Source organism: Notolepis coatsorum, assembly GCF_963971535.1.
Source record: "Notolepis coatsorum genome assembly, chromosome: 5".
In the NCBI taxonomy this organism is placed as follows: Eukaryota; Metazoa; Chordata; class Actinopteri; order Aulopiformes; family Paralepididae; genus Notolepis; species Notolepis coatsorum.
This window is the reverse complement of record NC_140169.1, coordinates 72,442,724-72,451,952: the sequence shown is the minus strand read 5'-3', so window position 1 is coordinate 72,451,952 and position 9,229 is coordinate 72,442,724. Positions and strand designations below refer to the sequence as shown.

At 43.2% G+C, this 9,229-nt stretch overlaps 1 pseudogene across 1 annotated transcript; it reads right to left on the bottom strand.

Moving 5' to 3' along the window:
- Positions 1-6,344: 6,344 nt before the first annotated feature.
- Positions 6,345-7,884, bottom strand: LOC311228236 (alpha-1,3-mannosyl-glycoprotein 4-beta-N-acetylglucosaminyltransferase B-like; annotated as a pseudogene). Its single transcript has one exon. The product of its transcript is annotated as an alpha-1,3-mannosyl-glycoprotein 4-beta-N-acetylglucosaminyltransferase B-like (transcript).
- Positions 7,885-9,229: the final 1,345 nt, after the last annotated feature.

The following is a 9,229-nucleotide window of genomic DNA, read 5'->3' as shown; positions in this document are numbered from 1 at the left end:
CGAAAGGAACCATAGTCGACTGGCCAACCTCTTAGTCGAATATATATTAAACACTTTAATCGCCAAGGATGCCTTAACACGTCATTCCCCGCCATGCTAATTCTGCCAATGACGCCGTAACACGTCATTGAGATCAATATTTCAAAAATCTGTGATCGCAATCATATTTCTCCCGCGGAGACTTGAGATCTACTGTTGATCCCCTCTCAACTCTCCAACGGTTCAAGAGCGCCATCTGGTGGCCGATCGGCGGATCGCCCAAACCGGAAACGGAAACTGGTGCTCATCTAAATTCGGTCCGATCACTCGCTATAGGTCCCGGGACTCGAGCGCGACACAATGGATAGCGATCCGTTACCAATAACTCGATAAACAACATGATTTGGACGTATATACTATTATACAACCTGGAGATGGATCGCATATTTCAACATCCCATAATAGGAATCTGTTTGCTCCACGCTCATCGCCCAACGGCCCGAGGAGACTGGGGTAAGTTTCAGCATTTATTTTTACCGTGTTCGATACAAACTGCTCTAATGATCATATCACAGACACTACATGAATCATCTAACGTTGGCCATGGAATTATAAACGACCCCCCCACCCATCCGGTCAACATCAGATGATAAGTAGTAACTTCTAGAAGCACGTCCATTTGACATTTTTTATCTGGCACAGATCGCTATCAAACTGTATTTGATCATCAATATAATGCATTTAGGGCTATAAATCACGTTCTGCAGAATGCTGCAGAAAACGATTAAAACATATTTATACTTTAGACCGTATTTAGTATGAATATGTGAATGAAAAAGTATAACGTTCCTACATCCTGAACGATAGATAATTGACGTTGAATGGGCCATAGTAATGTCAATTTAGCAATACAATTTTAAAAGTTATAGCCCTGCAAAGAAGGGGAACTTCTCCATAGACAAATAGAGCTGGCAGAGGATGGTATAAGGATGTACATAAGCGTGGCAAAGAAAGTGTTAAAAAAAAAAAAAAAAAAAAAATGTATCCTTCTTTCCAAAAGAAAAGAGGCCTAGAAGCGTGGCTAACGCTAATGGCACGCATACCAGAGGCTAACTGCCTACGAACACTGCCACTGAAAGAGGATTTCACCCATCTAATGAACACACTAGACTAGACAAATATCAAGATGTATCCATCAGTGGACCAATTGCATGCTTTTGCAGAGGACAAGAAGCCTTCAGTCGACTCCTTCAGACATTAAGCACCCCCCACAGCCGAAATTGAATGATAAAAAAAAGATTTTTTATTTTTTATTTTAAATATTATACGTTTTTATTTATTTTTTGACCAATAGTCGACTAACGGCAAATTTTGGCCAATCATAGTCGACCATCCAAATCCTTAGTTGGGGACAGCCCTACTATGTAGTAGTGTTGTCACGATACTGGAATTTCGAACTTCGATAAGATACCTTGAAAAGTATAGATATTCGATACCATTTTCGATACCACGGGTAAAAAGGTTCAATCTTAAAATGTCAAAAAAAAGAAGAAAAAAAAGATAAATAAATGATTTTTTTTAATAAATTTTGCTTTTGTTGCTGGTTAATTCTCCTCAGCTTCTCTCTGGTACTATAAGAGAAGATAAATATAACACTTTTAAAACCCTTGGTTTATCCTAAGATCACACATTTAAAAATAACTAATTGATATAGTGACTGCTCTACATGCACCTCCGAGGCCTTGGATCAGTTATTCACCGCCGTCTGTCCGTGGTCCTGTCAACTGATTAACAGTATTAACAGACTGTTAACAGATTAACAGTCAATGCGGTTTCATTGCTGGGTTAAGTACTTCCATTTCTATTCACATAATACGCCTACTTCATATATCTACTCCATTCACATATATGCCTACCACTTGTATCTATTGCTATGTCCGCCTACTACAATCTCATGAGCTGTCTAACGCCTGTCCCGTCTCCCCGTCTCCCTACGACTTGCTGTCCTGGAGTGTTGACCGGAGTGTTGGACATCCCGTGACGAAGGCCGGGAGGTTGCGACCCCCTCTGCCTGCCCCCCTGTCTCCGGAGGTCTCGTAGTGGTGACCGGAGTGCCGGATGTCCCGCGATGATGTCGGGGAGTTCGTGACCCTCTCTGCGTCGCCCCCTATCTCCCTGTCTCCGGCTGTCCCTGAGCAACGACCGGAGTGTTAAATGTCCCTTGACTAAGACGGGGAGGACGTGACCCTCTTTGCGCCGCCCCTGTGCCTCAAATAGATTGCTATCAGCTCTATCTTTAATCTTTCAAAATGTTCAGTTGCTATCGCTATTAGCTCGATCTTTAATTTTTCAAAATGTACAGTTGCTATTGCACGCACTCATCTGTGTTCCACTACACACATGAGTGCATGCTTACCAAGTGTCTGCAACACTACTATCACCAACATCTAAGAAGGGAGATCCCCCCTTGAATGGCCCTTCTAAGGTTTCTCTCCTCCACACTGCCTGTGGAGCTTTTTTCCCTATTGTTAGGTTTTAGTGAGTTTTTCCTTACCTTCGCGTGGGGTATGTCTGGGAGTGCTTGCATTCTTTCATTTATTTGCATCCATCTAAAAATGTTTGCACCTTATGGTGTTCTTGTTCTGTTCTTGACTTATTGTTATGTTTTCTTCTTGACTTGTTTAAAGGAGATCTGTACGGCCCATGGGGACATTAACGTGTGTTGTCGGGCCCTATAAATAAATTTGATTTGATTTGATTTGATATAATCTTAGAAATTAAGTAAAGTTAATAGTACTGCATAAGTTAAGCATAACAGATTGATTGATTGAAAATGTTATTAACAGATTGCACAATACAGTACAGCTCAATACACACAATTGTTAACACTATAGGGACCAGCCACGAGTTAACTCGTGTTTCGATTCCACCCGTTGAGGACCAGAGCCACGAGTTAACTCGTGGCGAGTTGTTATTGTTTTATTCCATATTAATAACGCTATTAACGTCGCCAATCGACTTGCAGGACCTACCCGCATATTTGATTTTCGAAACATGCAATACCGTCCAGATCCGCATAGGGGCGCCATCGCTCCACTGCAGTATCATTGAGGGCGATTGAAAAAAAAAAAGTACTGTCTGTGGGCGTTTCATATGAGCCTCGATCCCAGCTGAACATACTCCATTTTTGATCCCGTTACCGAACGCAGATTTCAGCCTGGAATAATGGGATTTATGATTAGCCAATGGACATATCGATCTACCAGATTCCGATGACTAATGACGAAATGCTGCCGGCGATCACATGGCCTGACGGTAGGATACTATTCACCCAAATTACAGCTGGATTGGACATTGTTTTAAAATGCAACGTGATCGATCAGTGAAAATGGCTATTTGAACGCACACTGTATTGCTAATCAATAATATTAATCTGCGTTCCCCGCCGCCCCCATTTCATCCATAGATGCTCTGTAATAGTCCGGATGCTACGCAGTTTGTTTTATTTCATTCGTATATATACAGCGGAAATGGCGTTTGATATAATGTGACTAGCCTTTAGCCTATTATCTAGCTCCCCAGAAAAAAGACTAGGCGAAAACTGCGATAAACCTTATATTCACCGCGCTATAAAATGACAACCAACCGATGGATTTTTATTTTCTTTAAGCCATTATGAAGGCACGGTTTATGCACTCAAGTGACAATGAGAATGGACAGATAGCAATACTATAAAGTATATAGCTGTTAGAAAGTACATCGGTTGAGGCGGTTAGGTGGCGTAGCGGAGATTGCGTTCGTAATCCAGCTCACAGCTCCGGGGTTGTCACCAGCTTGGCTGGCCGTTCACACTAATACAATTGGCAGTATTAGAGGGTGGGAGAAGCTGGCGGGGTGGGTCCGGGTCGTTGTAAACAGCGACTCCTACAGTTCGGTCGGGGCGCCTGCTAAGCGCGGATGGGACCTGAGTGGGATAGTGTGATCCTTCCACACGCTACGCCCTCTCGGAGAATATCCGCGCTGCCAGGTGAAAAGAAGCGGTTGATTGGCTGGACGTGTGTCGGAGGAAGCACGTGATAGCCTCCACTCTCCCAGTGATCTGACTGTGGGGGGTAAGTGCGCAGCGACCAGGAAGGGGATTGGGAATTGGCATAACGACTAACATTGGGATGGGAGAAAATCGGAGGAAAATGGAGGGGGAAAAAGATCAAAAAAAAAAAAAAAAAGTACATCGGTTTGTTGACAACGCTCGGTCCCCAGGGCCCCGTTCCCCGTACCTGGATAACTGAGTTAGCCGGATAACTTTCGGGTAAGTCTGACTTAAGCCGGACTTTCCGATTCCCCGTACTGGGATTTTCCAAATCACCATGACAACAGATCCAAAAGTTTGAGCCTGGTCGAAAGCAGAGTTTAAGTTCAAGTTAGCCGGATCAAGCAAAGCCACGCCCCCGCAAAGAAAGTGACAGCTCGTTTCCTGAAATTATTCCCACAGCCTAGGATCTGCGTTATACCATTCTGAATTACGTTTTTGTGCTCCATTCTTCCAGAGGGGTCTTTTGAAATGTAAAATAGACCCAAAATGCTGATACTAAATTCACTTTGTCCTAAATAATGCACGTTATATACCGTGGCGCTCGCTCGGTGCAACAACAACAAAATAAAGAATATTCTAAACACGGGTCTCTCGTTCATTAATGTATAAACAATGAATTTATCCCATCTGGCACAGTGGCGTAGCGGTAGTGCTCAAGCCTGGCAACCCGGCGACCGGTGTTCGAAACCCTGTGTTTCCAATATAACTTTTTGGAATATAATATTAATGATTATACGCAAAGGTAGCCTAGTTTTAAGTCAAAATATTATAAATCTACATGCATTGAGGATGTCATTCTTTATATAGCTCTCAACGTGCACCAAATTGAATTATTCCTATATTGCAAAAAGAAGGAGACGACTGGGTCTCGAACCCCGGTCGTCTGCGTGAAAGTCAAAAGAAGAACCCGTTACACCACAGAGAAGATAAGTAAAAGATCGACCATACATCAATCAATGGGTAAGGGAGCCGTATCGTTATTCTGTATAACAGTTTTACTAATTATTTTCGCTAGCAAGATCTCATTTGATTATTCAATCCAGCAGGCAAGTTTAAAGAAATATAATCTGATTGATTGAGGTAATGAGGGACTTGAAATTAGCCTATAGATAACGCATTTAACTTGTCGGCGAGGCGATTGAGCCGTACTGCAATATGTTACTAAAGTTTTAAATCAATTAATCAATCAATGCCGCTAGAGAATCAGGATCTCTGCTCTCGACACTTGCTGCCTTCTCGGCTGAGGCGGGCACGCGCACTTATCCTGGGTCGCAAGTCTGGCTTGAGTTAACGAGACTGAATCCACCTTCGAGGAACAGGAAAATCCCGGCTTCAAACATCGGGTTAACTGAATCTGGATAATGACATCTTGATCGACTTAGTTGAACCAGGTACGGGGAATAGGGCCCTGGACTATAAATCGCCGCAGGACTTTGGTGGTCAATGTGTTGGGATGCAGACCAGAGAAAGACTTTTGTCTTGTTTACATCAGGGTCCCCCATTTTCAATTCATCATAACATGTATGACATTAGGGGTGGGAATCGCAAGAGACCTCACGATACGATACTATCGCGATACTTGCATCACGATACAAAATATATCGCGATACGCTGAGTATTGCGGATTTTTTTTAATTTATAACTTTTTTTTTATCACATTTAATTTATTACCTTTCTTCAACTGCAAAGTAAAACTTTGTCAACATGTTTTATCTAATAAAATAAAGTTGTCTGTTCATCTCACTTCAATAATCTTTATTGCAGAACATGGTATTTTCTCAAGCAGACAGGTGTTGGTCAGGACTCCCTGGAAGAAGAGATCTTGTATCTCAATGGGACATTCCTGGATAAATAAAGGATAAAAAAAAATAAAAAAATGTCAACACTGTAATCTGTGTTGCATGTACCTGACAAACTGAACTGTTTGTATTACAGTCATATTCCAACTTAACTGAATGCACACATGTGTGTGTGGACTACTGTACTATTACAGGTATTGAAATGAACAATGCAACTTCATTATACCAAAAAAAATGTAATAATTATGAATAATTAAATATCGATATTGCGGGAAATGAGTATTGAAACTGTTTTAAATATTCAGAATCGATATGTATCGAAAAATCGATATTTTTGACAACACTACTATTTAGTAAAATAATACATTACTGGGTGCTACACCTCTTCAGTCACCTGTGTCCACTTCACACGCTCTCAGTTTCAGGCACTTCATAAAAAAACATCCTTTTGTAATAATAATAAATGTCTTTGTCCACTAGGGGATGAACTTTGTCCGAGTGTGTTGTGGTGCGGGATGGCTGCTGGTGTGTTTGGCTTCCCCTCCTATTCTCAGCAGTCTTCAAACTTTGATGAATATCTCGCTCAATATAACCCATACATCAGAGTCTGATTGGACCACCAAAACGTAGAGCTGTAATTGGCTGCATCACTGTCATCTCTCCCTCTGCAATCCCGCTTTCAAAGGCACCGATAATAAAGAAGCCACTGTCTGATCCTTTGTACTGAGGGGTGGAGCCAGTGACCAGCAACTCTCCGACGGAGGCATCAACAGGCTGTATCTCCACTGTGGTGTTGTAGAATCTGTCTCCGTCAGTCTCAATGTTTCCACTACGGAAGCGGTACCCTTTAACAGTGATGGGCTGGGAGAAGAGGATAAGGACATGATCGCCCCGGGCAGGTGTGAGCCCCCAGAAGAAGTCGTGTCCCTGGTATGCTCTGTCCAGGGTGTGCTGCTGGTAGGCCTTCAGACTGCTGCTCAGCACCGCAGGAGGGTTGGTATGAGCCTCGTACAAGGGCTGCTACCCAAAGTCTGTATCTTTGAGACGCTGTCGTTTTCCGGGTAGAGAGGAATGCAGGCCTACATGTTGGAAGAGTGACGGCTTATACCTCGGTCTGAGTAACAACTTCTCTTCATCACAGTCTTTCGCGGGTTTCGCAGGGTCGCAAACCTTCACCCATAGGATGTGGTCCAGCAGCCAATCGACGGGCTTGTCTTTGTGAAACATCAGGAAGAAGTGTGTGATCATCGGAAGGTCACGGGTGCGAAACAGCTTACCTATGAATCCAAGTTGAGAGAACTCCAGGAAAAGCCACTGGTCTGAAGACATCTGTGTGACGTAGGTCTTCATGGAGCTGTAATAGTCTGCCTTTGCCTCAATATCATCCTCCAACTGGACGTAGTAGGTGCCTTTGTCCTGTGCGTAGAGCATGAGGAGACTGTAGTCCAAATTCTGCTTGGTTCTCCATTTGACTCTGTCCTTGGAATCTCCAAATCGCTCCTTCAGGCCAGTGAAGTTGGGGTAGAAGAACTGTGATGGGGAGACCACCTCCAGTAAACCTGAGAGCACCTCTTTATGAAAATTCTTCTCAATGATCTCTGCTACGCTGCTGACATAGTCTGAGTCTGTCTCAGCGACGAAGACTATGAGGAGCAGGTCCAGGCGTTGGGAGGGAGACAGGTTGTACAGCAGGGAGCTAAGAGTGCCGACCAGGTATGTCGCGTTCTCACGCTTAACTGTAGGAATACCCAGCACCAGAGACACTCCCTTGCGGCCCTGTCCCAGGTGAACGTTGGGCGTGAGGCTGTCTGGGTGTAGCATGAGATGGGGCAGATAAAGGTAGGCATTGGGCTGGAGGAGGCCTATGGAGTTGTTGGGGTTGTCGGTGGTGAAGGAGCAAGTGGGGGAGGTGTTGGCAGCTCTGGAGAAGTTCCTCAGCTGTTCTAGAACCCTGTTGAGATCCCTGCTCAGCGCCCCGCCCTGCGCCTCAGCAGCCAGCAGACGCTTGTACATGGCCTGGAAGTCAAGGTGTGCTTCTCTTCCATTGGGAACCGATGTGAACCAAGTTAGTGACAGAAAACACCCAAAAGCCAGGAGACATCCAAGTTTGAGAGGATTACACCTCATTTCATCTAATTTCTAATTTCTCATTTCTCACAAGCGTGTCCGTGATACTGTATGTGTTGACACCTTTTTCCTCTTGGAACAGTTTTCTTACTAATATGAGGGCCGACGTTCCACTCTACTGGTTAAAGTTGCTTACTCGTGAGTAGTACGTTCGTTGATAATGAAAAATAATGTCCACAGCCGCTCCAGTGAAAAACAAAGATATCCAAATGGTTTATTTCTCTTCCACAGCGAAGTCTTTCTTTCCAGAAGGGGTCCTAAAGCTATTTTCCTAAATATTCACATCACTACTACAAGGTAAGAAAACTGTATTTTCCCAGTCTCCAAAATCACTGCCGACTCGACACAACAAAATTCCTCCACACCTGAAAGCCGGAAATCTATGTTGTTTAGTCTATCGGTTCAGTACTGCTCAGCACTGTTTCAAGATGCACACTGAGCTCTTCTTCTTCTTCTTCTTTAGAATTTCCGGCAGTGTAGACGCATCGTGGCGTATTACTGCCCTCCGCAATTCTTTTGATGAGCTCTTCTTCTCCTCCTTCTTTCTTCTTTTGAATTTCCCGCAGGCGTATTACTGCCCTCCTCAGTTCTTATACTACGCTAGTGGTGTGCCATAGTTAGGCCTCTGGTAAACCAACTTTTGATTGTTTACCCTCTTCTTCTTCTCCTCTTCAAAACAAACTATCTCCTTCTTCTCTGCTCCTCTTGCCTGTCCAATACTAATAAATACAATAACGCTATATCCTCTGGTACAACTCTGAAGCATGCAGAAATGTCAGCACTGCCTCTGTGATCAGCTGGTGGTTCTCATTATCCATGCCAAAGAAAGATTTAAGAGAGAAGGAAGAGACTCCCAACTCTACCAGACTTTTCTAAAAGATTCCCCTCTCTTTCCTATACCTTTCACATTCTAGGAAGACATGAGAGAATTGTTGAATAGATACACAAATGTTCTAGAATGTTTGGTTATGACATCATACTGTGACATCACAAATGTTCTAGAATGTTTGATTATGACATCATATTGTGACATCACAAATGTTCTATAATGTTTGATTATGACATCATACTGTGACATCACAAATGTTCTAGAATGTTCTATTATGACAAATAAGAAGGTTCAATGACCGGATATGGCGTGAAACACAAAAAAAATATCCTAACCCACAAAAATGGCACAATCATACTCCCTTATTCAATAACAATGCACTCTTAATTGAAAAACGACCTA